The sequence below is a fragment of the Penaeus monodon genome, chromosome 9 (genome assembly GCF_015228065.2).
Source record: "Penaeus monodon isolate SGIC_2016 chromosome 9, NSTDA_Pmon_1, whole genome shotgun sequence".
In the NCBI taxonomy this organism is placed as follows: domain Eukaryota; kingdom Metazoa; phylum Arthropoda; class Malacostraca; order Decapoda; family Penaeidae; genus Penaeus; species Penaeus monodon.
In genome coordinates this window covers 21,059,016-21,065,965 of record NC_051394.1, presented here as the reverse complement: position 1 = coordinate 21,065,965, position 6,950 = coordinate 21,059,016, and positions in this window count along the sequence as shown.

Genomic DNA, 6,950 nt, shown 5'->3' with positions numbered 1-6,950 from the left:
CTCTCTCGCCTCTCTCTCTCTCTCTCTCCTCTCTCTCCTCTCTCCTCTCTCTCTCTCCTCCTTCTCTCTCCCTCTCCTCCTCTCTCTCGCTCTCCTCTCCGCTCTCGCTCTCCGCTCTCGCTCTCGCTCTCTCTCTTCTCGCTCCCTCTCCCCCCCTCTCGCTCTCCCCCCCCCCCCCCTCGCTCTCTTCCCCCCCTCTCGACTCTCCTCCCCCCCTCTCCCCCTTCTCGCCCCTCCTCCCCCCCCCCTCTCTCTCTCTCCTTCCCCCCCCTCTCTCTCTCCTTCTCCCTCTTTCTCTCTCTCTCTCCTTCTCCCTCTTCCTCTCTCTCTCTCTCCTTCTCCCTCTCTCTCTCTCTCTCCTCCTCTCTCTCTCTATCTCTCTCCTCTCTCTCTCTCCTTTAATCTAACTCTCCCTTTCTCCCCTTCCCTCTTTCCCTCTCTCCCCCTCCCAGTCTCGTTTTACACACACACACACACACACACACACACACACACACACACACACACACACACACACACACATACACACACATACACACACACATACACACACACAGACACACACACAGACACACAGACACACACACACACACACACACACACACACACACACACACACACACACACACACACTCACTTTCGCTTGTGTTTTGTACCGTAGCGAAAAGAAGAGGTTCATTATGTTGTTTAAAATGTCTGGCAGTTATGAAAGTTATGAAAGTCTGGGAGACTGACAGAATGACGTATAAAAATATTTTCAGCTACATGAAAAACAAAAACAAAAAAAAGATGTTTAAATAGGTATGATTCAAAAAGGAAGTCTACGCGAGCACATTTCACACAGATGAGAGATTGGGAGACATTACCGCTGAGTGAAAGGTTTTCTATATGTATAAGAATTTCCCGGCAGTGACCAAAATGAGTGGTAGAAAAGTTATGACCAGAATTTAGTCAAGCAAAAATTAAAGAGGGAATCTGGACACGCACATTTCACATGGATGAGAGATCGGGAGAGTTTGCTGCAAAGCGAAAGTTTCCATTTCTGTTCATAAGTTTCCAGTCGGAGAACTTCAAAAAAAGAAAGAAAGAAAGAAAAAATACTACATGCTCACTTTGCTTAGCCTTCTCTGACATCTTTACTTTCACCTTTATTTCCACCCACAATTTCTTAGGAATTTCAGACTAAGTTTGCCGTTGGTGTTTACCTGCGTGGTTGCTCTTTCGTATTCATACCTATGCATTTCTCTTCTCTATTTCTTATTCTCACGTTTTCTCCTGTTTACCCCCCCCCCCCACTCCTAAAATCTCCATTTATCATCCAATATGTCTCCTCTCGCTTTTGTGATTCCTCCTAATTTGCATGTCCTTCCACGCCTACGTGACGCAACTTACCCTCTCTCCATCATCGTCATCCATGGAAATTCTAGTCGACATAAATGTACTCATGAATTTGGCCGCCTCTCTCCCACGCCATGAGGATCAGTTTCATTTTTAACTTTCGAACTTTCTTTCCCGCGTTTGCTTAAATCCTTTCGTGCTGCTCCCCCGCTGGCCCACGGGGACGTGTCGGTGGGAAAGTCTGCGGACCGGTAGCGGGAGATTTGCATAATTATCGCGGGCAGCTGAGCTCAGGTCAAGTCAGGTCGCACTCTACAGGCACTGTCAGACAAACAGTGACACTGTAACTTTGAAAGGTAAAGTATGGATATGTACTTTAAACTGTACATATCTGTATGAATGTATGTATAAATAAAAACATACACGTGTGTGTGTGTGTGTGTGTGTGTGTGTGTGTGTGTGTGTGTGTGTGTGTGTGTGTGTGTGTGTGTGTGTGTGTGTGTGTGTGTGTGCATGCGGGAGAGAGAGATGGCTTCCTATTCTTGCCAAGCCTTCCAACAACACGAGTTATGAAAGCGTCATGCACGAAAGCAAACACAACAAAGAAGTCATGACGCAGAGAGATAACTCCATGGTGGTAAAACAGCCACAACATTTCACGTGGGGAGGGGGGGGGAGGGAGAGGTGAAGATGGATAGGTGGATAGATAACAGAAGAGAGAGAGAGAGAGAGAGAGAGAGAGAGAGAGAGAGAGAGAGAGAGAGAGAGAGAGAGAGAGAGAGAGAGAGAGAGAGAGAGAGAGAGAGAGAGAGAGAGAGAGAGAGAGAGAGAGAGAGAGAAGAGAGGGGAGAAAAAGAAAGTAAGAACAAAAAGAGTTATCACAACAGCCATCACTCATAATAACAAAAAACACAGCAAAACCAATAAATCTCCACACAATGGCACTTCCACCCACGCATTCCCCCCCCCCTTCCCCCCCGCCCGCCGCTCGCCGCCAGAAGACGAGTGATAGCCAACCCTCTCCTTATTAATCCGAGGAAGCCAAAACAAACAATCGGCGGAAATTCAAAGTTTCCCGTCTTAGATGACCTACAATTACCGGCCTGGGTCGCCTCAGGTCACGCGAGAGAAAGCTCACGCGAGGTTCTGCATATTCATGAAGGGACTTAAAGCAGCCCTAAAGTGTCGGAAGGCGGCCCGATACCATCTGCTGATTGATTTGTTTTTACGCCCTGGCCCCGGCGGAAACGGTGGGGTTCGACTCACTCGCTTTTGAAGAAAGAAAGTCGGCACATTGGTTCAGGGCCTCGTGTCTTCAGTGAGGGCAAAGCTGGGCAGGTGTGGGAGAGAACTAGAAACTATAGGTAAAAGCTGGGCATATATATATATATATATATATATATATATATATATATATATATATATATATATATATATATATATATATAGTATATATGTATGTATGTATGTATATATATATGTATGTGTGTGTGTGTGTGTGTGTGTGTGTGTGTGTGTGTGTGTGTGTGTGTGTGAGTGTGTGTGTGTGTGTGCGTGGGTGTGTGTGTGTGTGTGTGTGCAGATAGATAGATAGAGAAGGAGAGAAAGATATGAAACCACCGATGAGGCAAAAGAGAGAAAAATCGCGAATCCACACAGGCATGAGGAGGAGCCCCGCCGCCCACGCCGAGGCGGGCGGCGGGCGCGGGCAAGAGGCCGCCCCGCCCGCGTCCCTCAGCATCCGCCACAGCGCAGCCCCGGGAACAGGCGCCGCCCGCCGACTCCCTTCCCACGGGCTCGTCCTCTCCCTCTCCCCCGCTCCGCCTCCTTCCGCGTTCTTCGGCGTCTCCTGCTATCACGATCACCTTCGTCCGTTTCGCCTCGTTCTGCTGATTCCTTTTCCCTTACTATTAGCAGTAGCCTCATCTTCGCCTTCGTGTCCCCCTTCTCCTTCCACCTCTTTTACCATTGTTCTATCATTGCATCCCCCACTTTAACCTTATATTCATCCCTCCCTCCCTCCCTGTCTCCCTTCCCCATCCCTCCCACCGTTCCTCCCTTCCCCATCGCTCCCTCCCTCCCTGTCTCCCTTCCCCCTCCCTGTCTCCCTTCCCCCTCCCCCTCCCTGTCTCCCTTCCCCATCCCTCCCTCCGTGTCTCCCTTCCCTATCCCTCCCTCCCCCATCCCCTCCAACTCCATTACCTCCACCTCCGCCGCACCGATTTCCACAAGCCCGCAGGAAAAGCGCGTTTCGTCATTCCGGCCTTTGATTCCTGCCTCTTACGCAACGTGTGATCGACGCCACCGCCCTTTCGATGGCAGGGGAGAGGCTTCGATCCCCCGGTGACCCAGGAAGTGTGGCTGATACGGGTGCGGTGTGTGAATGGCTGTGTAAGTATATGGATGTAGATGGATATATATATGTACTGTGAAATGGAAGGGGAGAGAGAAATGAAGGAGAGAGAGGGGGAAAGAGGGTGGGAGGGAGAGGTAAGTAGAGTGAGAGAGAGAGAGAGAGAGAGAGAGAGAGAGAGAGAGAGAGAGAGAGAGAGAGAGAGAGAGAGAAAGAGAGAGAGAGAGAGAGAGAGAGAGAGAGAGAGAGAGAGAGAGAGAGAGAGAGAGAGAGAGAGAGAGAGAGAGAGAGAGAGAGAGAGAGAGAATGTGAACTTTAAAGAGATCACAGCAAGCAAAAGAAATGCGAAAAAGAAAAGACAGACTTTGACGAAGAAGATAAAAAATACGATAAATATATAGAGAATGATGAAGAAGCGAAAGAGAGAATGTGGAGACCGGACCCCCTTCCTCCACCCCCCCCATCCCCCTAGACCAATTAAAGGCTTAGGCATTAATCAAATAATTACGGGAACACCTCAGACAACGGAAGGAAGGAAGGAGAGGAGAAGGGGGTGGGTAAAGGGGGAGAAGGGTAACTATATCTGTAGGAAAGAGGAGAGACAGTAAATACATAAATGAGGAAGGTGGAAGAGGAGACAGGAAATAAGAAATGAGGAGGAGGAAGGAGGTTTGAAGAGTAAATGAAGGACGGTGCAAACAGGAAGGCGGGGAGGGAAGAGAGAGGAAGAAAGGGGGGGCAGGGAGAAGGTGAGAGGGAGTATCTTTCGCGTGCAATAAAAAGAAACGTTTTTAACTATATCAAATTTCTTTACCTTAAATCTTGTGTACTACAAAGGTTGCTGTTAACATAGCAAACATTGATTTTGTTTGTTTGACTGAAGGCTGATATAAGTAATTCTATAAGTGTAAGAGTTGAAGTCTAAATAATAGCGTTTGTAATTACCTATTTCCGCATTTTTCCCACAGAGACATACAAACATAACGTTATAACCAAGAATGATACGCCTTTCGAAAGCTAACAAAAGCATACATTGTGGATAGACAAGCACAGTCACGCACCCGCATCAGAAGACAAGCACGGACGCGCACTGCCGGACAAGCACACACACGCACAAATGCACAGACAAGCACACACGACCGTTCGCGGAAGTGGATCGCAACTGTGGGAAATACGACGCAATTTCGGCCGCATAATCCCCGTGTTTCCCCGACGGCCAGGCAGCGGGCGGGGGCGGGGGCGAGCGGGCTGCCGGGCGTCCATCTCGACTTCCTGAAGGTGGACGCAAGTGTTCGAATTCGCGGCGTCTGTGGGCTTTGGACATCGAGGGGGACGTGGTGAGGGTGGGAAAGGGGATGGACGGGGTTGGGGAAGGGGATGGACGGGGTTGGGGAAGGGGATGGACGGGGTTGGGGAAGGGGATAAAAAGGGTTGCAGGGAATGGGATAGGGGCTAGGAATGAGGGATAAGCGAGCGGGTGGGGAGAAGGCTACGGGGATGATGGGGAGGGACCTAGGAAAAGAAAGGGGATGGGGAGTCAGCCGTGAGGGCGGAGATGGGTGATCTTCGAGACACAGGAAGAGAAGGAACGGGGGGAAAAAGAGCGGAATATTTATCAAAAGAAGAAGAACATTAAAGAGAAAAAGAATAAAAGGTGGAAGGCGAGGAAAGAGTAGTAGGGAAAAGAATAAAAGGAAGTCGGCGATCATTCGGCGCCAAAACTCTGCAGAAGGGCCGAGGCGAACGGCACTGTGGTTCGCGGGGCGCCAGCGGTCACTCACTCGCGCGGGCCATTCCGCTACCTGACGGAGGGGCAGGACGTCGACGCGGATCATTATGTATACGTTTGTGTTTCTTCCTCTGGATTTTTTCCCAGATTGCAACCACAAAAAAAGGAGAAAAGGAAAAAAAAATGTCCAGTGTGATCGTCCGTGGAATAGTGTTGGGAAGAAGGAAATGACTATAATGTCTAATATCTGCTGCCAGTGCCCGTCGGAAGCCGCCGATCCCCCCCCCTTCCCATACCCCCCAATCACCCCTCCCCAGGAACTCCCCCACACCCCCTCTCCTCTTCCTCCACCCCCTCCCCCGCCTTCACGCGCCCAGGGGCAAATTTCCCGGCAATTTCTGACCGCGCCGCCCGTCCTTCCGTCCGGCGGGCGGTGATGGGTGGGAAGCGTTCCGTCGCCCGCTCGCTGTCGCCGCCAAGTGCGCTCACGGAGAGAAAGAGAGAAAGAGAAAGAGAGAAGGAATGGGAGAGGGAAGAGGGACGGAAATGAATAGAGAGGGAGGGAGGGAGGGAGGGAGGGAGGGAGGGAGGGAGGGAGGGAGGGAGAGGAGAGGAGGAGAGAGGAGGAGGGAGGGAGGAGAGGAGGGAGGGGAGAGAGGGGAGAGAGAGAGAGAGAGAGAAGCAGAGAGAGGCAGACAGACAGAGACAGAGAGGGGGTAGGGAGAAGAGAAAAAAGGAGCGAAAAGAGACGAAGAAAGGAGAAGAGAAGGGAGGAGAGAGGAAGAGGCGCCAGGAGGAACCGAAAGGAGCGCGAATCGCGGCTGTCATCGTCGCCGTGGATTTTGCGGTCTCCGGTTGCTCGGAAGTCGGAAACGCACGGCTCGTGAGATCGTTATTTTTCTCTTTTTTTCTTTTTTTCTCGTTTCTTGCTCTGACATTAATGTTGGGAGAGACGCTGGGGTGTGCTGAAGGGCGGGGAAGGGAAGAGGGGAGGGGGAATGAGGGGAGGGGAGGGAGGGGAGGGGTAGGGAGACGGGGAGTGGAGTGGAGTGGAGGGGAGAGGGGGGGGGAGAGGGAATGGAGGTTAGGTTAAGGGGAGTGATAAGCAGGAGGAGGTGTAAGGTCAAGATAAATTTGGAACGAAGAAAGAAAAGAAAAGAAAAGAAAAGAAATATTATGCCGCGCTGAAGTAATTTACTCCCGACATGGGCGACGCTTAATTGAGGATGTGTGCAATATCAAAAAAAAAAGTGCAGATTGCTACAGCGACTTCTATAAAACCGAGAGAAAGATAGAAACCGAGATATTGCCATCCAGTTATCAAAACGGTTTCCTTAGAGTCCATAGGAACAAAGAAGCAATAACCCAACACAAAGAAAGGGGGGGGGGGAAGAGGAGGGGGAGACGAGGCGGGGGTCGACAGGGCTGAGGGGAAGTGGGAAGACGTGAAGGAATGGGGATGGAAAGAAAGGAAGAGAGAGAGAAGGGAAAAGAGCGTCAAAGAAAGAGGATCGGCGAGAAGCACAAGAA